At 33.2% G+C, this 22128-nt stretch overlaps 1 pseudogene; it reads left to right on the top strand.

Moving 5' to 3' along the window:
• The first annotated feature begins 109 nt into the window (after positions 1-109).
• Positions 110-3599, top strand: LOC149239340 (ribosomal RNA small subunit methyltransferase, mitochondrial pseudogene; annotated as a pseudogene).
• Positions 3600-22128: the final 18529 nt, after the last annotated feature.

Genomic DNA, 22128 nt, shown 5'->3' with positions numbered 1-22128 from the left:
GAATGAATAGGTTTCACAAAATTATTAGCTCTTGTGGGCGAGAGAGTCATGTCAATTATTAAATTTAACAACCAACTAACATTTACATTTGTTAGTAAAAAAACAATTTATGGAGGTTAGCTAGAAGAATTATCTTGCATCGATAGCCATTGCACAAAGGAACAAGAGCATCAACTTGTGTGGATAACCTTAAAGAAAAACTACAAAAATCATTTGAAGACTTTAATTTATCACAAGTTCATAATTACTTAATAAGTGCCTATCTAATAAGAAGCTTCTCCTCATGTTCACTAACAATACTTATGCTTCTAATAAATAAAAAATAAAAATAAACCTATAGCATCATAACAACACAAAACATAAAACCAGAAACCAATTTGGCTTAGATCTTCCTCTTAGATATATTGGAGGGGTAGGAAACATGAATAAAATAGTAAAAAGACACTTGATCCAATAGTTAAAGCACCAAAGGAAAACGAAAAAACACAACTCAAAGTGGACAATCACATCTTATCTAAGCTGCATACATATGACACTTGAAGAACATCGGAATTTTCTGGACAATATGGGAAGTTCCAAAGACACACCTTTATGTCAACCCCAATAACCGCCCCACTATTTCTCAATGGCCACAACTTCTTTCAAGATAGCTACATCAATGATAAACATAGATGTAGATACATCAAATAATAGGTATGAGACCCATCCCACAAATGATTTCTAGACTCTCTTTCCTGTTATGATTACTAGAAAAAAACATAATAAGAAAAACAATATAGACGATGAAAGAGATTCATGCATGTAATGTAAATTGTTTGTTGTTTCTCCCTTTATCACAACAATCTCAGAGCACATTTTTCAGCAAATGAGTTTTTTTGGATTTTAGTCTCCTATTAGAATTGTTTGGTCCACCGCACAAACTCTCTCCTCAGAGGCAGAAGTAACGTTATCCATGAAATGCCAACGCAGAAGTAGGGCAATTTGAGTATCGGTCAACCCTAAAGAACACCTAATTCCTAGTTTTTTGTGGTCGGAGGCTGTTAGTTACTACTTCCAGGAGTTGTTGTGCAATGTTTTACCTACAATATCATGTTTTTTTCAATGTTATTGTATTTAAGGGTTCCAATATTTCATACCAAAACTTGGGAAAAATTGTAACTCTCATCAGGGATCAAAATTGAACACGTCAGAGCCCTTCAAAGGGTCTCTAGCAAGTCAGAGAAGTAAGAAGAAAATTTTACCAGTCAAAAAAAATTTAAAAATTAATTTTTGTCATTTAAAAAAAAAAATGGAATAATATCTTAAAATTTTTTAAGAAGTGCTGTCAAATTGTCAATTTTTTTTTAAATTTCATTTTTCCTGAAATTAGAATTTTAGGAATGAATAAATTAGAATTTTAGGAATGTTGAATTTGTAAATTTCTTTTCATGTTAAAACTTAAGTCCCATTTTAGAAACTCCCATTTGAAAAACAACAGTTTCCTTTTGAGTTGTTTTTTCTAATTGTGCATATGATGCAAGTTCTTATTACGCCGTAAGGCGTTTCCCTCTGAAATCAACTCCCCTCTCTGCTTACCTGTCATCGTGTAAGCCACACGATTATATGTTAGAAGATTGCAACAATTTCAGCCGTTGATCGTTGATTCAAAAGGGTTGCCCAAACGGTTTGGGCGTTTCATTTGGCAGATCGAATAGTTTCATCAGGGCAGCTGAACCGGGCTCTCTAGTGCTACATCTGTCCCACTAACCCTGTTGGCGGGCTTTTCTTGTACTGTCTGTGGGTGGAGTTGATTGATCCCAAGGCTGTACTGAGCAGGCAGCACATTCTCACAAATCCCACATTCTCACAAATCCCGGTGTTCTCAAATCCATCGTTGAGAAAGCGGACATGAGAGAAAGCGATACCGTCCTAGAAATCGGCCCGGGTACTGGAAATCTAACCCTAGAGTTGCTGCAGGCCGCCCATAGAGTCATCGCAGTCGAGATCGATCCCCGGATGATCGAAGTAGTTCACAAACGCATAAAGGGGACCGAAATGGCTCAGAGATTGGAGGTGAGTTCCAATTTCCTTTGCATCTTGTTTTTACATTCATTCACCTTATTTACCTCATTAACAATATGTCAATTCCACATGGATTGTGACTCTTCATGCCCACCCCAAGTTTCAAATCCTCAGAGACATGTTTTCCCTTCATGAGCTGTTGCTTCTATGCACCTGTGTAAGTAGCGGCTCAGGCTCCGGCTCCATGTGGATGGGGCAAGGTGTAGGTCTTCTGCCACAATCACTGAGACATATGTTTTCGAATATCTGTTGTCCGCCTGCTATAGTTCGTTGTGATATTCACATAATGGAAATGGGCATGCTTTCTGCATGACCTGACTTCAGTTCATCATGATAATCCCATAATGGAGAAGGGTGCGCTTGCTGCATTTGTAAACTGGAAACATCAACCAAAAAAAATCCTACATTGACAACAATACTGAAGAAGGTTTATTTGTGAAATACCACATACATTAAAACTTTTTCAAATCTTTGCCAATCTGAAAATTGGGTTTAGGGTGAATTTCTCATGCCTATGCGATGAAAACTGGCTATGGGGTGAAGTCCTCATGCTTATGTGATAGCAGCCTTCTTTTCTTCAGTTACTACCTTTCTCCAATCTAATGATGCTTAGAAGTACCTGTGTGCTTTGGGAAGCCATAATCTTGTAACGTACTGCACTTTCTGTCTGGCAATGAAAAATGCCAATTTTGGCAATAAAACACTTCTTCTTTTTGCAAATTTGATGTTGCAGACGGATTCCCTACCCCCTTATGTCTAATTGGGCACCTCAGTATTAAATTTATGTAATTCAAACCTGTAATTCCAAGATTCTGGCAAAATTTCTGCCAGATTTACAAGGAAAATGCACTGGAAAGAGATTATGTTTACTGCAAGGTTAGCCTAAGCTATGTGCTTTGCAGGTTCCCTTGTGATGTCTTCGTAATTGTCTCTTGCAATTCCTTTTTTGTTCCTTGTGATTGCTGTCTTTGGTGATACCTTATTAATTTTTGGGATTACGATAAATCAAAGTTGCTCTTCTCTAATATGACTATCTCCTTTTTCTTTTCTGTTATGGACAGTTGGTGCGAGGGGACATACTACGAACAGACTTGCCAACTTTTGACATATGTGTAGCCAATATACCTTACCAGATATCATCTCCTCTCATCTTCAAGCTTTTGTCCACCATGCCCAAGTTTCGAAGTGCCACCCTCATGCTTCAGAAGGAATTTGGCCACCGCCTCGTGGCAAAGCCTGGTGATTCCCTTTTCAATCGCCTGGCTCTCAATGTGGATCTTTTGGCCAGTACCAAGCTCCTTATGGATGTGAGCAAGAGGCATTTTACACCATGCCCTAAAGTGGATTCCTCTGTTGTGAGAATCGAACCAAGGGCATGGTCTCCTCCAGTCGACTTGAGTGAATGGAATAGATTCACTCTGATGTGTTTCACCAGAAAGAATAAGACTCTCGGTGCAATCTTCCTGTTCATCAATTTTAATCTTGAAGGCATATATCCCTGCTATTGTTTATTTGCTCCCCAAGATTATCTTCTTTAAAGGCATTTAGAGCATGGATGGCAACAATTTCTCAACAAACAGTATAGGTACATTTGCATTGTATGAGCAAATGGAGGAAATTTTCCTTTTTAGTTAAAAGGACGAATCATCTTCGGTTTTTCTTTGCAAGCAATACTTTAAGCAGACATGCGTTTCAATATGAATTAGTTATGTTTTTTCGATCTCTTCATATTTATTTTCTTCAACATGTTTGAAACCTTTTCTTCTGGGAACTATTGTTTTTGAAAATATTTTACCTTGAATCAATTCATCTCAGCATGCATTCAAGTTAGTTAGAATGGAATCACATAGGTTTCAGCAGTTTAGCCTAGTCGGTTGTCTCATTAGTCAGGACTTATGAGATGTATGTTAAAAGACTGAAACCTGCTTATGTTAAGGTGAATTTGTGCTGAAAACAGTTTTCAATACTCACGGATCAGACCTTGATCCGAAGAAACTTGTGGGTTAATGGAAACTCATGATCACAGATATAACTGAAAAAGGGAAAAGGAAACCCTCCTATTGAACGATTTCCTCTGCGAAGTTTTTCTCAAGCTCTTGTCAAATACAAGGCAAACTCTTACATTCCAGCTTAACAGAGTTCTTCGCAGAACTGAGGTTTTAAACATTTTGTTCGTAACTGACAGGAAAAATATCTTGAAGATGGATCACTTTCAGCTGCATAATTTTTTTAGTGTCTTGTACTCTAAAGTTGGAGTACGAGGGAAAATATTCCTTGCTCATTAAATAAAGCCTCATCTGTGACTCCGTCGGTAACAACCACTCTTTAGAAGGTAGGCCCCGATATAAATACCAACATTTTGAAAGAGAGTCTAAAATCCTGAAAGGCTCTAAAGGATCATAGTGTACAACGGTGACTTCCCCACAAAGATTAGTCTTGCACATTACACAAGACTTGATCGAAGGATTTTCTGCGTAATGAAAAAGGCAATATGGGAGATTCCAATCACGTTCCAAGGCATTTTTTAAAATGTGGATGTGACAAAAGGTTGTTGTGGAACGTACTGTTTGTATATTTTAACACACTAACACTTTACAACAATGAACTAACAATATTCATGATGAAAATAGCAATAGGGAAGATTTATTTGCATAATGAAAAAGACAATATGGGAGATTCCAATCATGTTCCAAGGCATTTTTTAAAATGTGGACGTGACAAAAGGTTGTTGTGGAAGGTGTTGTTTGTATATGGGAAATTTCTTGATCATTGTGTATAATCCTAATGTTGATAGATATGTCTACTAAGTGGTTCCAGTTAATGGGGCATTGATTTGAGTGGTCAATATATTTTTATTATTTATCAAAGTAATCTTGTGTTGTATTTGTGTTCTTCAATTTATGCCTTACGGCATTTCCTTTGCAACATCTGATGCAAATGCTAGTTAATTATTATGTCACAAGTACCTTTTGATACCATTACATTTGGCAGTTGTTCCCATTTCAAAAACAACAGTTTCTTTTCGAGTTGTTTTTTTTAATTGTGGATATGATAGAAGTTCTTATTAATTATTATGTCACAACTACCCCTTGATACCATTACATTTGGTAGTTTCAATTGAGAGCGACTAGATGTCAATATGGGCCATGTATTAGGTCTGTAATTTCATTGTGTTGTGCTTGAAGGTTGCCTAAAGCAAGGTTTGATGACGATTTAAGTTGGAGAGAAGCATAGATTCATCATTTAGCAAATGACTTTCAAGCAAGGTTTAAGCACGATTTATGCTTGGAGAGGAGCGCATTCAACAAGCTTCCTAACATACTGGATTTGATTTGTAACAAGCTTCCTAACATTCCTGGTATGTTTTCATATTAAAAAAGGAGATACCAAAAACATATACACATTTGTACATTCGTTTGTTGAATCCTAAACATGTTTAGAATTTTACTAAATTTTTTCGTTCATGCAATAAACTTAAATTTGATTGAGCTACTTGTATATTGGCTTGAACATTTTGGTCACAAAAATTTCCTACAAAATTAATCCTTATCTAAACTGGAGCAGGAATATAGGTATCCTTTTTATCCATTAATGGTAAATGCATTCGATATATTAGTTGTGGCTCATATCAGACCTGCCTTATATACAACATCCATGGGGTTGTTGTTCCACCATTTTCCTATGGCTCATATCAGACCTGCCTTATATACAACATCCATGGGGTTGTTGTTCCACCATTTTCCTGTGAAAAAATAAAAAGAAATTTGAAAATAATTTACTGTCGTCAATTGAATTGCTCTTTTTTTTTATGCTTTTCATTATAGAAGTGCGACCTGAATATGTGCCCTTCTAAATGAAATTAAGACCTGCCCTTCAAATTTGATCACTGATTCTCATGTAAATCATATACGTTATTGATATATGGGTATGATTTCAACTTAGGAGAAAATCAAACATGTATTGACTTTTATCAATTTGTGCAATTAGATTACAAGATGTTTAATTAAATTATAAGATATCGAGCATGATCCCCATGAACACTTCCGAGTTATTAGGGTTACCAAATTTTATGATACATGAACACTTCCGAGTTATTAGGGTTACCAAATTTTATGATACATGAACACTTCCGAGTTATTAGGGTTACCAAATTTTATGGATGATATCATAGAGATGTCTAGAACCGTGAAAAGAAAGGTATATAATTTTTCAATATAATGAGATGCTAACAAATTATTTTTTTAATTAATTTTTTTTAATGATTTATAATGTTAATAATTAGAAATTGTCACGGCCAATGCTAAACTAATAGTAGTCAACAAGCAAATCAATTGCTAGAGTCTTGCCTCATAAGGGATCAATAAGAAGCAGTGAGATGGTCTCATATTGTGACCTCATAGCAATATCACTTTGGCATATACGTTCATATATTTTCATTATGATTTTCCAACACGGTTTGTCTTACTAATAACTTTGTTAAGAAATCACTAATGGAAAAAAGTACATTTTTTCTTGAAGTATATATGATATTAGTATCATTTTTTTTTACCTCTCAAAGGTAGTTTATATTATTTCCTATTTTTGTTAAAAAGATTTGACTTTCAATTAGTTTTAAAATTTTAAACATATTCCAACTACAACAATGACTACATAGTAGCTAGTATTTTCCACTTAGTTTAAATATAACTAAAAAGTAAAAATAATGAATTCAAGTTAGTGTGACGGCTTAGAATTCAATCAATTGGCAAATTGAGGTATTTTGATAATTGTAAATCTGCATTGTGGTGGTGGGGATTCCAATCCTACCAACAAAAATAATATTTTCTTATTGTGCTAATATGTTTTTGTTGAGAAGGTTGTCTAAAGGGTTTTAAATTTTCCACATAACGTATAAATTGATATATTTAAAAGTAGTTGTTTGTTCTATGTAAGGTTGTCGAGAGGGTTTTAGATTTTCACGTAAAGTATAAATTGATATATTTTAAGAATAGGTGCTCATTCTATGTAAGGTTGTTGAGAGGGTTTTAAATTTTCCAAGTAAAGTATAAATTGATATATTTTAAAAGTAGTTGTTCATTCTATGTATATCTGTGAAAGATAGGTTGAATAGATTCCTTGAAAAGTAGAAATATTAAAAATTATGTTTCTTTAATTATTTACTTATTTGTCTTTTGAATTGATAACCAATTTAATTTATTATTAATAATTTTTTACTAATTTAATGATGATGATGATGATGATGGTTAACGCCCGCTGTGACCAAACATTGGTCTATCAAACCTAAAGAAACAAATTATCTATTTTGATTTAAGATTTTATTCCTATGCTCAAAAAGCTTGGACAGAAGCCTCCCGAGCTCACTATAATTTTGACATTGTAAAAGGCTAGGAAGGTCGGTATTGTAACAAAAATTATGAAACTGAGATCTAATGTGGTTGTATGTGGGGCACTCTAAGAGGAAGTGGTTTTCGTCCTCAATGTTCTTATTCTCACATATATGGTAGATCCTTTCCATCCATGGCATTTTAGGAACTGCCGAACGACCTGTTTCACTATGGAGCTCATGAGAATTGGTTCTAATCTTTGCTATATTTATTTTCTTCTTTGATCTAGTTAAAATAGAGAGATATTTTTGATCTTCTAGGGTGGGGTTGATGACCTTCTTATAATAACTTAATTTTCTTTTAGCCGCTAAATCTTTCTCACACCACATTTTTTCTTTGAACTTAGAATTAACAATATCTTTAATGTTATTTATGTTTTGCAATGCATCATTCTCGTTGATCTCCCAATAGTTTAACCAGGCCCTTGTGTCTTTATGCCACCGCCGATTGAACCTTAGGTGGTTTTGGCTCGAATTTAAAGCTAGCTTAGGAAGTATATGATTGTCTATGTTATTGAGTTTGTGCTTGTACAACAGAATCCTAATCATAGCTAGGCTCTCAATACAGGAAATACATGCTTCTATAAGGAGAATAGGATAGGGTGTATTACTTCTAATTTTCAGGTTATCAGTTATAAAACGCCTCTGGATTTGCTCAATCTTTCTCCATGAGTCTTTGGAGATGCTACAACCCCAAACCTCACAGCCATATAAGATAACAAGAGTGACTAAAGTTTCAAAGAGGAACTTATTTTTATCCCACATTTCAAGGTTTGTCGTTTTACAATTATTTTCAAGACCAAAATAAGCTTTCCACCCGCCATTAATCCTTTTCTGAATGCTATGGTTCCAGTTGAGCTTGTGATGAATATCAATTCCTAGGTACTTGTAAGAATACACTTCCTCCAAGTTATTATTGTCATACATAAAATTAGCGTAAGTGTCCTTCTTGGATTTGATAATCATAACTTTTGTTTTGTCATTGTTAAGAGTGATACCCATGGTAGAGCAGAAATCCTTAATAAGCCTAAGTTGCTTATCAAGGTTAGATGGGCACCTTTCCAGAAGAAAAATATCGTCAGCATAGAGAAGAAGGATGACGACTATCCTAGCTAAGATCGTGCCATCACATTCTGCTTCCTCTAAATAGCCTTCGAGTTTATCGATGTAAATGCCAAATAGGGTAGGGGAGAGAGGGTAGGGGAGAGGGGGCAACCTTGTTTAACTCCAATGTTACACTTAATATATATATATATATATATATATATATATATATATATATATATATATATATATATATATATAATTACTTAATGTAATTTATCTATTAAATTTAATTTCAATTTCATAAGCTTAAACCAAATTTTGTAAAAATAAAAAATACATATGTACTATAAAAATGTGGATTTTATTTTTAAAGTAATTGTTTTGTAACTAAATGAATCTATATTATTATTTTTAAGTGTTTACCTATTTTTAATACATATTAAATCAAAAATTATAATTTGAATTAATTTTAACTTAATTATTAATGAGTTTGTTCCACTTTATTTGTTTACTAATTATTAATAAAGTTATTTTATTTGACTAACAAAATTTTAAATGCATTAACTAACATTATTTATTAATTTTGAACTTTTTAATTAATAATATTTATTATAAAAGAAATTTAAATATTATAAAATAATTAAGTTACATTTTAATTGATTTGCAAAAATTGAGAATTAATATATAAAAGTGAAAAATTAATTAGCTATTAAGGGGCAAATACTTGCATAAATTTTGGTGTGTAGTAATCATTAAAAAATCTACAGATTTACAAATTTACTCCTACTTATTAAGTCTAGACATTCACATTAGTACACCTACTTGTTAGAGTGTTGAAGAAAACATAAAATAACGCTGGGTAGTAACAACTTCTAGTAAGTTTATTTATTTATATGGCATTGTCCAAAAAAATTATGCTAGCAAAATATGAGGCAACTATCTACATGGTATTTTGTTGTCCAAAAGTTGTAATATCAATCATCACAGAATAAGACCTCAATCTAAATAATTTTAAATATTGATTAAAAATAAGAAAATTCAATCCCTAATGTCAAAGTATGGAGAAACTACAATTTTTTTTGGTTATGATTAACTATGGTTTATCTTGATTGAGAATAATTGCTCTTAGTTACAATCTGTAGTATTGACCCATTAATATCCTCATCAAAATTTTCAGAGCCTAGATTTGTAATGATTTTGAATAATAACAATAAAATCACCATGTACAACAAATGGACAAAAACAAAAGTGTTAGTTGATGTGATCCCATGAGATGGGGTACTTACAGAAGCTAAAAATTTTGGTCTATCCTTTTACTAGACTGATTTCGGAAAATTAAAGGAAATGATGGTAATGTGATTCTCTTGGTTGAGGCCATGTGGCACTTTGAGAGAATTCACATTTCATCATACATTTTTGGTTTTTTGAGCGAGTAATTTAAGTAATTCTTCACTTCGACTGTGATGTTATTTCTTCCTAGAGACCAGAAAAATTTTATGTGAGAGAATTCACATTTCATCATACAATTTTGGTTTTTTTAGCGAGTAATTTAAGTAATTCTTCACTTCGACTGTGATGTTATTTCTTCCTAGAGACAAGAAAAATTTTATGCAAACGAGCCACTATTGTGGTTAAAAGTTAATACTTTTATGTTCTAATTGAGAAAGGTTGGATTTCTTAAATCCATTCTTATTCTTAGTGAACTTGTAACTGTTCTAAGAGTTTCGATATCTTCTAGAATTGATATGTTAGTAGTAAAGCCTCAGATGGAAATTGAGTAGACTAAGGGAGTACATTATAGAGAAAGTGATTCCTCTACAGAGGTTGTGTACCAAGAAGAAAACATAGAGATAGAACTTGCAATTTCAATGGGATTGGTTGAGTATCTTTCACAATTATGATTGTTGTGTAAAATGTTTGATAAGAGAAAGAGTGAGAGCTAACTACATGTGAGAGATGCAACGAATGTAGGTAACCATAATTATCATATCATAGCCTTATCCTGAGGGTGCATGCTTTTGAGATTGAATGTGTATCAAAATACATGGTTGGGCCTATAATATACCCCATACTCATTCAAAAAATTCATAAACTTTTATTTATTTATTTATATAAGATAGAAGGCAAATATATTTATGAATTTATGAAGTTCTCTTAACCTTATATTTTTTAATTATGCCAATTATTTTGATACTTTCTAATGTCATTAACATATATTTTAAATCTTACTTTCACTATTTTTATGTTGCTAACAAAAGTGAATCCTTTGCCAGGAAACTTACACAAATAGTTTCCTTAACTTTTTTATTTATTTCATCTTAAATTACATGGATTCGTATTCTAGTTAGGGTATTAAATATGTGACCACTATTGCAATATCTAATTCCTACTTGTCTCTAGTTGTGATTCTCACTAAGTAAAGGAGTCTTTTCCTAGTGGTTAGGATCCATTTCCTAGATTGGTGTGTGGTTGAGAGATTCCCTCAACTAGCAGATTGTGTCTCTAAAATAGAGTCTCTATCTTGAGACAACATTCTTGTATATATGTAATTACATTTGATTAATAAAATGAATCCAGATTCTCAGTTTTTAAGTTGGTATCACAGCCCGTGAGGGCCTGGCCCCTCCTGGGCTTGGCCACTTCTAGGGTAAGGAAATAAAGAGTGGGTGATTTTTTTTATTTGTCCATCTAAATTTTGTGAGGTTCATCATGGAGGGTGAAGGGGATCGTGAGCTGAGAGATAGAGTTTGAGATGCGGTTGATGTCGTTTGGGCCTCGGTGATTGATGGAAAATTGTCTATTTAAAAGAAAACTGGGATTCTCAGTGATCATAATTGATCATACTTGAGAGTTTTGTGTTTTCCACATTCTGGCAAGGTTTCCCAAAGATAGGGCAGTACCACTGGACAGGTGAGGTTGAGGCATGTAGGTTGCCATTACTGCACAACTCAAATAATATGAGAGGACCCAGACAAGTCAATAAAGTTTAAATGTGTAGGGGATACACCCTTTAGTTCGGTTCAATGTGGTATTAACTGGTTCCGTGAGGAATACCATTTTTTTGTGCTTGGCGAATGAGTCAATGCTCTGTTGAGCACGGATGATGGATGGGGGAGAGCTGTACCTCCATTTGCGTTTAGAGTAATGTAGTACAGGCACCAACAAACAGGCAACACAGCCACGCAAGAACCAGTTGAAGTTGGCATACCAGTCTTCTCGCCAAGACACTGGACTTTCCAAAATCTATCAATCTAAATTAATAGATAGCAGATCATAAATGGTTGACATGAAGTTACCTTTGCTTTCAGAGAGTATTGTTGAAGGAAAGCACAGGGACCTTGAATTTTTTACAGATGCAGATAGATTTGTGTATGATGATGGGCACTTTGAACGAATAGGTAATATGTGGACTGTAGGTGGACACATCATCTGCGTATACTTCACAACAGATTAATGCAATGGCGATTTGTTAATGCCAGAGCAGAAGCTGCCATGAATGCTCAGAAAGTCACAACTGAGAAACTGCTTTACAATGTTTGGGTTACAACTTTAGAACTACGAAATTTTGTAACAATGAAGCGAATCAAGCTACTGGAGGCTGTGTACTAGTCCAGATTGAGCTTGAATGCGAGGAATGACAAAGTCTTTAGAGCTGGAATGGTGTTCAGTGTTGCACTTGGGCTTCAGAATTTATCAGACTACAGAGATAAAGAAATTTGATGCTTTGTTAATCTGAAGTTTATTTTTTTTATTTCTTGGAATTATGGATAAAATTATTGTGCCTTATTGAGCCTAGCTAACTCAATTTAGGTAAGGTTATTTTGTTAGAATTCGTGACTGTAACAAATGACAGGTTAAGCATGGAGTTCCAAGATTTAATTGACAAAGAAAGAGATGCCCAAGATGTGAAATTTGCAGCAACAACGATCAAATTGTGGTGGACAGCGAGGTGAAAGTGTGAATTTGTTCGTGTTTGTGGAATAGACTCTATTATGTTGTAATGTGAATCACAGTTGTAATGTAAGCAAGTCTAGGATGTTTTATTGTGGTTTTTTGTAAACTATGTACCTGGTAACTCCAAAAATTGGAGTGTGTTGTAAGCCTTGTAAGGCATGTGTATCCCCATACAGTTCGTGGTAATCTAAAAACCACTAACAGAGCCCTTGGTGGCATGGTTGGGGGTGATCCGTTAAAACCTAGAACATGGTTACGGGTAATCCGACAAAACCCAGGTTAACAATGATGGAGGGGGATTTACAGGTACAGGTATATGTGTGCAATTATAATGGTTGGAAGAACCATGTATGCGAAGGACATTCTACAAGACTGACGGTTGCAACGGCTAGTATCCATGCATTCTGGTGGATGGTTGTTTCTTTATATGGACACAAACATATTCTTTTTGGTATATTTGACCACAACTAGATTTTGCAAACAGATATTGAGACAAGTACTGATTAAGGGGGAGTGTTGGAATATCTAATTTCTACTTGTCTCTAGTTGTGATTCTCACTAATTAAAGGAGTCTGTTCCTAGTAGTTAGGATCCACTTCCTAGTTTGGTGTGTGGTTGAGAGATTTCCTCAACCAGCAGATTGTGTGTCTAAAATAGTCTCTCTATATTGAGACAACATTCTTGTATATATGTAATTACATTTTATTAATAAAATGAATCTGGATTCTTAGTTTTTAAGTATCGCATATCTACAAATTTAGATAATTACTATTTCATAAATCGAACCATAACACTCCATTAACAACACTCACGAGTTCCAACCATGATAAGGAAAACCATGGGATATGATTTGTGTATGGTTTACTTTCGTCTTCACATTAATTTGCCTAATTTTCCTACCCTCAACGCCTTATTAAATTAAAGTGATATAGTGAATGTATTGTCCTATGGGTCCTGATATGCAGATAATTATGGCTACATGGATATCCTTTGAGGTTAATACCTCACCCCAGCCATGTGATTAATAAAGAAAGGGATGGTCAGGACCTATGTTTGTAGTCAAATGGTTGACATATCTTCTCTTTGGAAGGTAACTACCTCAACATTATTTGAACTGTGGAGCTCTACCACCAGAAGTTTGCATGACAACTAGCGATGGACATTTTTCTTGTTGCCTTGGCACTTTAACTCTCACGTTTTATGGAAAGAACTTACCAAGCTATAACCATTACCCCTTTCTAAGATATCTTAACGTTTTTAAGAGATTTTCAACTTCTAGGCATGAGACTTTCGTGGAAGGTATAACAATATGTATAGGTTTATATTTATGAATTATAATGTTTTTTTGATGAAATTTCTTTCCTTTAGTTTTGTAATGATCTTCAAGGTTTTCCTACCTTTTCCTAGTTCAAGGTTTTGAGTATAGAGTCCATACTCTCTCTCAGAGTCTTTGAAGTTCCCCGCATTTGTGAACATGAAGAAACCCTTCCTTCCAAAAATTTATTCCTTACATTCTCAAACTAAAGTCCTAATCATTTATCGTTATGACTATGGAAATTCTAATGAATTTGCAAGGTTAGGTTAGGACATTGCAAATTCTTAGGAATTTGCAAAATTTTGATAATGTTTTTTCATAGTTATTCTTAACCGTAACCAGGATAATTAATAAGATTTTATATATATATATATATATATATATTCTTACAAGGTTGAGGTTTTATGCTCTCTCCGTCCATCTTTACTCCAAAACTCCATATATTGTATTTAATGATAATCTCTAATGTCCTTTGGTTTCTTCCAACTTATTTTTTTCTAAATATCTCCTTTACTAGTTTATTAAAGTCTGCATGACCTGACAAACTAGGGTTTTTTCACAGCGTCAAGACTTTTTTCTAAATATCTCCTTTACTAGTTTATTAAAGTCTGCATGACCTGACAAACTAGGGTTTTTTCACAGCGTCAAGACTTTTGACCACTATTACATCTCCCTCAAGTAAAATCATAGGCGCTCACCCCTGTTTTAACTAAAAAAATGTATTTATTTTCTTCTATTTTTGTTCTTTTTCACTAATAGTTTTGGACAGATTGCTCGAGGTCAGTTTCGGTCCTTGTCTAAAAATATTTCGAAGAGAAAGCTTTCGGGTGTTGGGTTCGAAACGTTCCCAGGTACTCACTGAATTATTCTTCTTCCTTTTGTTTTCTATTACAGGGCCTACGCTCGTTACAATAAATTTGGAAGCATGCCTTGTCAAATTCTTGATTAGGCCTATTTACACTTATGATCGATAATTGTGTAGATTATTTACAGCACTCAGACTTCGGGTTTACTTTATTTTTAATGTTTTTCCATTATCGCCTATTTTAAGCCTTTCGTGACTATTAAATTGTAACTAATTAGGCCTTGAATGAGGCTGGGTATATCTTGATATTGCCTTTGTATAAGGCTATAGCATCCCTTTTTACCTGAATTCAAACAATACTTCTATATTTATCATGAACTATAAATAAAATATTTCTGTACAATACCATTTATTCATAGTCGGTTTATGTTTTCTCCTACTTTATCATAGTCTATACTTTCTATACTTATAAAAACACCATGCAACTTGATGTAACCTTGTTTTCGGCATTTATCCTCTAACGTTTGTACATATTATTTCTGGGATTTGAAACATTTTAATTTATATACAAAAACAATCTTTATACACAGGAAATGGAATACATGACTCTTGGCTTCTTTGTTTCTTAAAATTTATTTCTTTTAAGGACGCTGTCACTTACGGACTAGAAGTTGGTTGAGGGACAACCTGAGCCTTCTCTCAACGTTAACAAGTGACCATCATTACCATATCACATATGTTTCTATATTTACATAAAGATGTAGGTAAAATATTTATGAAAGCATATCCGAAATACTCTCCTAACATAGTTTCTGTATTCGATCATTTCTACGGAGTTAGTTATCACACAATTAAACTTTTCCTTCGTAACAAGAGACTTATACTCAATAAATACATGGATTTATTCCTATCTCCTACATAGAACATAAGAAAATCTTGGAACTCACATTCGTCATATAGAAAACCTGGTTACTTATCTGTGTTGCTTAAAATATAATAGAAGTTATAATTCTCCTCTAGAATAATGAGCTATTGTTTCAAAAATTCACCCCGAGCTCTAAACTCGAAATAAGCTAGTAACTTTCACAATTTCACCCCCTCTAAGTCCTAAGAGTGTCTTGCTAAATCTAGGCTGGAATCATTATTAATGTATAATCATTATTAATGTAGGTTAAATCTTTCTCTCCCACTAGAACCTTTATCATTTTCCTGATTTCTTTTCTCTGGTGGAATATAATCGGTTTTTTCAACCCATGAAATTTCTCTCAAGTCATGTTAATTCTAGTGGTATTGAATTTTCTCCCAAAGATGGAAGATATTTTCCTTTTCTTATGTCAACTATCCACTCATGAAATTTCTCTGAGGTCATGTTAATTCTAGTGGTAGGGAATTCTCTCCCAAAGATGGAAGATATTTTCCTTTTCATATGTCAACTATCTGGCCATGGAATATAACTAATTATGCCTTAAGGGCTTTCTCTCTTAAATCAACTCCCCTCTCTGCCCACTTGTCATCCTTGTGGGCCACCAGATTATATCTTGGACTATTGCAATGGTTTCAACCGTTTGATCAAAATGGTTAAAAGTTCGTTGCAGAAACGATTTACTTCAAACAGGTCCCGTTTGATCAAAATGGTTAAAAGTTCGTTGCAGAAACGATTTACTTCAAACAGGTCATGCTTGATTTCTTGGGCTTTTAATGAAAGATATGCTGGTTTTAAAGACTCTGTTTTATGTGTTTGCATGAAACGAATGATACGAACACTGGATTATGGATCTTGCAGGCATCGTGGTGAAACCAGCGTAGCACTTCTAAAGAGTGAACACTTTGCTATGGTTTTACAGATAGTGATTAACAAATAGGTTATGATCTTTGTATAATGTATGTATATGGTTTCGTAAAGGCCTGGCACAAGATTCAATTCGTAGACCAAACGAGATATTTTAGATAACCCTTTTGTTGATCATAATGATGGGCATGAAAAGCCATGTGTGTGATATTTATAATTTCTCTATGACCTTGCCTCTCCAGGTGCGCTTACAGTCACGTCAATTATTAATGATAATTTTTTCTTCCTTTGTGGGAGGGCTGTTTAGAGATTTTTGGCCTGCGCTGCCTCTCAATTCTATGTCTTCTTGTGTGGATGGATGTGCATGTTTGATAACATTTTGTCTCAGATGACGCTATAAACAGTGCTCTTTTTTTTGGAGATAATAAACGCAGAGACTCAAAGGCAGGGAAATCATGAGGGTTTCGGGCGAAAAGAGAAGCAGGGAAATCATGAGGGTTTCGGGCGAAAAGAGATGAGGCGTAGCAATTTGTACAACTAAATATACTGGGGGAATTTTTTATCATCGAATTTTTTATCATCGTTTCGCTCTCCATGTAGCTGGAATGTTCGAGGTTCTTCTATGAGATTGGCATCAACATCAAGAGGCTGTTCATTTTAAAATAGAAATAAAAAACCATGGCTTAAGGAGATTAGGGTCAAAGAATTAATCTAAAAACACAGCCGCACACAGACACAGGCGTTCGCTAACTTTTATTTTCATGGTTCACTCGTTCAGTCGGTTCAATTCACTTTTTGGTCCTCTAGATAGCATCACATTAAAGATTGATGGTATTTTTAGAACTAATAGCTTATGTACATTCCTTCATACCTGAAACTTTAAGGTATTCTACGGTTTAGGGATATGGTAACTATCCTTAAATTCATGTGTCCATCATTTCGTCGCCTACTGTAATTGAAGGCAATCATATGAATTGATTGGGTTCATTTTGTGGCTCACATCAATTTACAGTGGAAGGCAATCATACGAATTGATGGGGTTCATTTTTTGGCTCACGTTAATTCTCAAACTGGACAGTGATAGATCAATCCATCCATCCAAGCAACACATCTGACAATTCCTATCCGTTTTCGAAAAAAAAGATCGACAAAATATATTCGTATAGAAAACTTTCTTTTAAATATTTTTTTATATAAACCCTTTGAAAATATTTCAATGTTGTTTTTCCGACCTGAATTATTATTCAAATTTGGTTTTTTCTCAATTTTTTTACAATAAATACGTAAAAAAATATATAAAGAAAAACACATTCTATAACTTCACATGCTTTAAAATACTTTTAAATTTATTTTAGGTTAATAAAATTATTTTGAGAGATTTGTATTATTATAATTGGCCAATATAACAAATAATTGTTCGTCAAGAGATGTTCCCTACTTACCATGTGAATCTTCCATCATAAATGGCATAAATGGCTCATAATGTATGTTAGAACTTTCATAAAATATGTCATAAACTTCATTGGTCATGAATAGAAGATAATCTTCCATCATAAATGGCATAAATGGCTCATAATGTATGTTAGAACTTTCATAAAATATGTCATAAACTTCATTGGTCAGGAATAGAAGATGTGAAGCATTTATGTGAAGGAATTTTCCATAGAACTTTTTTTTAATTATTTTTTATATAGACCCTTTCAAAATATTTCAATATTGTTTTTCCAGCATAAATTATTATTCGAATTTTGTTTTTTCTCATTTTTTACAATAAATATGTAAAAAAATATGTAAAACAATATATAAAGAAAAACACATTATATAACTTCACTTGCTTTAAAATAATTTTAAATTTATTTTAGGTTAATAAAATGATTTTGAGAGATTTTTATTATTATCATTGCTCAATATAACAAATAATTGTTCCTCAAGAGATGTTCCCTATTTAGCATGTGAATCTCCCATCATAAATGGCTCATAATGTGATAGGTATCTATCAAAACTTTCTTAAAATGTGTCATAAACTTACACTTGTCAGAAATAGAAGATGCCAAGCAACTATGTGGAAGGAATTTGACATAGCCATAGATGTATAAGTCGTTGCACAAAGAATCCTCTTCAAAACTTACCTCTTTGAAACTCATTTGCCCCTTTTTTAAGGAGAACTACTCTGAGAAACCAAACACTGACATTCTGTCTTCACAAGGAAGGTGTTCTCTACCAAGCCTAGAGGAAGGTGTTCTCTACCAAGCCTAGCTTCTCTCTCAGAATATTAACATCCCCTTTGCAAAGGGCTTTGGGTTCTCTTCTAATTTCCTCCACACTCATTTAATATAACAATGGAGGTAGAGCATGTATATTTATACCTGTCTGTTGGCATTACCATTTTATACTTTGATGTTTATTATTTTTGTTTTATTATTATTACTTAAATTTATTCTTAACAAGTGGTTGTGTTTCTTTTGGTTTTAGTGAAAGTATGGGCTCGAATGTTGTCTCTCATTTTTTACAATAAATACTAAAAAAATATGTAAAACAATATATAAAGTAAAACACATTCTATAACTTCACCTGCTTTAAAATAATTTTAAATTTATTTTAGGTTAATAAAATGATTTTGAGAGATTTTTATTATTATCATTGGCCAATATAACAAATAATTGTTCCTCAAGAGATGTTCCCTATTTAGCATGTGAATCTCCCATCATAAATGGCTCATAATGTGATAGGTATCTGTCACAACTTTCCTAAAATGTTTCATAAACCTACACTGGTCAGAAATAGAAGATGCCAAGAATCTATGTGGAAGGAATTTTCCATAGCCATAGATGTATAAGTTGTCATGCAGAGAATCCTCTTCAAAACTCACCTCTTTGAAACTCATTTGCTCCACCTCTTTGAAACTCATTTGCCCCCTTTTTTAGGAGAACAACTTTGAGAAACCAAACACTAACATTCTATCTTCACAAGGAAGATGTTCTCTACCAAGCCTAGCTTCTCTCTTAGAATATTAACATCCCCTTTGCAAAGGGCTTCATTAGAATGAGAACAACCTTGGGTTCGATACTAATTTTCTCCACACCCATTTAATATAGCAATGGACGTAGAGCATGTATATTTATACCTGTGTGTTGGCACTACCATTTTATACTTTGATGTTTATTATTTTTGCTTTATTATTATTACTTGAATTTCTTCTTAACAAGTGGTTGTGTTTGTTTTTGTTTTAGTGAGAGTATGGGCTCCAATGTTGTCTCTCTTATTATGGAGTATAATTAATCTTAGAGAAATTTTCAATTATTAAATTAGTTTAGTCAATTTCTTAAAATATTAAATTTATTTCAAAAAAAATTTGTTACTTTATAGGTTAGACACTTGCTTTAAATATTAAACTTTTTCAAAAAGTTTTTGTTACTTTATAGGTTAGACACTTGCTTTAAATATTAAACTTATTTCAAAAAGTTTTTGTTACTTTATAGGTAAGGCGCAGATGACCACTAAATTTTAATAATTTGTTATTTTTGTAGAGGATATGATGGACATGAAGAATATACAAGCATTCCATGATAGATGAAATATCTACATGTCATCACAGAAGATATGAATTTATTTTGTTATTATGACCTAAAATAAACTAACACTCATTTATTTCTTATCATTATTATGTAATTACTCAAAAGCATCATAACAAAAAAAATTATTCTTTTGTTTGAAGGGGCTAAAAGCCCTTTTTCTTTGCTCTTGAGGATGGATCATGACTATCCTCAAAGTTTTGTGTCCATAATGAGTTTGTGTATTTAAAACATTTTTTTGTGTGATGGCCAAACTTTGATGTGTAATGTTTGTGTATTTATAATCTTTTGTGTGATGTTCAATATTTGATGTCTATTTGAAATTATGTATGACAATAGTTGGTGTTTGAGTTTCATCTATGTGTTTCTATATTTGCAATGGATGTGTTTGACATGATGACATATAATTTGACATGTATGAATTTTCTTTAGGCTCAATGCTTAGTCTAGTATCTACATTATGTTTGATTCTTTGAAACAATGTTTCTTGTTTGGGTTTCATTGCAGCTTGAAGACTTGTGTATGTGATATGCATGAGCCCTATTCAAAGCTATAAAGTGTGTTTTCTGATGATCTCCTTGGTACTAGTGGTAATGCTTTTGAGGACAAGGACAGTCCTTTGACCATAGCTCATATACAAAGGTTGTGAAGCTTCTATATATTAAATGGCTAAACAAGGTCTTTTAGACCTTTGGATTTTAATATATGAAACCATTTATACTTTTGCTACTTGAGTAATTGGCTCTCTTATGCAGAAATGTTCTTGGATCATATGCCCATTTCATATGGAATGGAGAAATCGATGAATCAGATCACGATGCTTCTCAGCCACAAAAATGGCACCCCTTACCTATCATGGAAATGTGAATATTATAGCTAGATGATCAAATCAGGGTCCTAATTGCAATTTTGTTTCAATGAACAAAACCATCATACTTGTCATGCTACTCTGATTTTTCCATATCAGTGCTGCAAATCAAATTTTTGGTAGTACAAAATCATATCTCTGTAGATAAAAGGGATGCGTAAATGATTTTAGCATGCCTCAATTGAACAAAATATTGTAGCTTGAAGACTCTTGTATGTGATATGTCTCAACCCTATTCAAAGTTGTAAAGTGTGTTTTTTGATGATCTTCTTGGTACTAGTGGTAATGCTTTTGAGGACGAGGGAAGTCCATCGATAGACTACAAGATGGGGCAAATGAATGGACCAAAAATTGTGGGAATTGAATAAAATCTAGTGGTCAAATGAAGAAAAATGGGGTTCATCGAAGGGAATTCTCTTTTTGATGGCAAGTCACATCCATTGTAGCAATTCAGATTTAACGAACACCAATTCATGGATTTCATGTTTCTTGGCTCTCTCACGAAAATAATGAAGGGAAAATATATGTTAATTTTTTACTTGTGCTCTTTGATGGAAGTTTTGTAATGAATGACTTAAAAATACATGGTGAGAGAAAAATGCATATTATGCTAATTGATGAATTTTTTTCACTTGTTGAACTTATAGTATCGAATTTAACACACTAGAACTTTACAACAATGAACTAACAATCTTCATGATGAAAATAGCAATATGGAAGATTTATCTACATAATGAAAAAGGCAATATGGGAGATTCCAATCATGTTCCAAGGGATTTTTTAAAATGTGGATGTGAGCAAACGTTGTGTGGAAGGTGTTGTTTGTATATGAGAAATTCCCTAATCATTGTGTGTAATCCTAATGTTGATAGGTATGTCTACTAAGTGGTCCCAGTTAATAGGACATTAATTTGAGCATTCAATATACTTTTATTCTTTATCAAAGTACTTTTTTGTTGTATTTGCGTTCTTCAATTTATGTCTTACGGCGTTTCCTTTACAACGTCTAATGCAAATGCTAATTTTTAAATCCTTCTTTATATTTAAAAACCTAACTATTCGTGTAATAGTTCCTTTTATATTTTCAAAAATATCAATAACTAAAAATAATAACATTTCATTAATAAAAATAAATATTTACATTCTCAACAAAATGTTTAACTTTTCTCTTTAACCTCACACCTATCATCCATAACGATGAAAATAAGTTCAAAAAATTCTAATAAAAATTAATTTTATGAGTACTATAAGGCCCAACTTTGAATGCTTACGATCAATGAGTGAATATTTCTTGAGAAAATAAGTGTTTTCTTAACTCTTATATATTAATAATT

The sequence above is a fragment of the Pinus tabuliformis genome, chromosome 8 (genome assembly GCF_031772625.1).
Source record: "Pinus tabuliformis cultivar Carrire ecotype Pingquan chromosome 8, CPIR1, whole genome shotgun sequence".
In the NCBI taxonomy this organism is placed as follows: Eukaryota; Viridiplantae; Streptophyta; class Pinopsida; order Pinales; family Pinaceae; genus Pinus; species Pinus tabuliformis.
Note: the sequence above shows the minus strand (reverse complement) of the source record. Positions and strands in the feature narration are given on the sequence as shown.